The sequence below is a fragment of the Arachis hypogaea genome, chromosome 5, assembly GCF_003086295.3.
Source record: "Arachis hypogaea cultivar Tifrunner chromosome 5, arahy.Tifrunner.gnm2.J5K5, whole genome shotgun sequence".
Lineage (NCBI taxonomy): Eukaryota > Viridiplantae > Streptophyta > Magnoliopsida > Fabales > Fabaceae > Arachis > Arachis hypogaea.
Genome location: NC_092040.1, coordinates 64,662,321 through 64,663,081, shown reverse-complemented (window position 1 = coordinate 64,663,081; position 761 = coordinate 64,662,321). Strand labels below are relative to the sequence as shown.

At 42.4% G+C, this 761-nt stretch overlaps 1 pseudogene; it reads left to right on the top strand.

The window, feature by feature from the left end:
- Positions 1-407: 407 nt before the first annotated feature.
- LOC112804608 (small nucleolar RNA R71) lies at positions 408-509 on the top strand (annotated as a pseudogene).
- Positions 510-761: the final 252 nt, after the last annotated feature.

Genomic DNA, 761 nt, shown 5'->3' with positions numbered 1-761 from the left:
TTAGAGTACAGATAATGGATTTGTCTAGGTGAGTTTCCAACATAGTTGGCTTATTCCTAGTCAACCTCTCCTCCTACACTCACTCCTTCTTGAGTTGGTGATGAAGTGATGACTGCTGTAACTTGGTTTTCCTCCACCTTCTTGGTAAGATCTGCTAGCTACTTGGTGATCATCTTATTTTGAGCTAGCAATGCATCCATGTGGTTCAGCTCCATTACTCCTCGAGTGTTGCTTCTTTCAGAAGCATAGAAGTAGTCATTCTTAGCTACCGTCTCAATGACATCTATGGCTTCTTCAATAGTTTTCTTCTTGTTTAGAGAACCCCCTAAGGAATGGTCTACAGCCTTCTTTGACTCATAAGAGAGACCCTCATAGAAAATGTGAAGTTGAACCCATTCATTGAACATGTCCGGTGGGCATCTCCTTGTTAAGTCCTTGAACCTCTCCCATGCCTCAGAGAGAGTTTCACCATCTTGTTGCCTAAAGGTCTGCACCTCAGCTCTCAGCCTATTAATTCTTTGAGGAGGGTAGAATCTTACCAAAAACTTTTTCACCACATCTTCCTAATTTGTTAAGCTCTCCTTCGGAAAGGATTCTAGCCACTTGGATGCTTTGTCCCTGAGTGAAAAAGGGAACAAAAGCAGCCTATAGACATCCGAGTGTACTCTATTAGACTTCACAGTGTCACATATTCTCAAGAAGGTGGTTAGATGTTAATTGGGGTCTTCTTGGGCACTTCCTCCAAATGAGCAGTTGTTCTT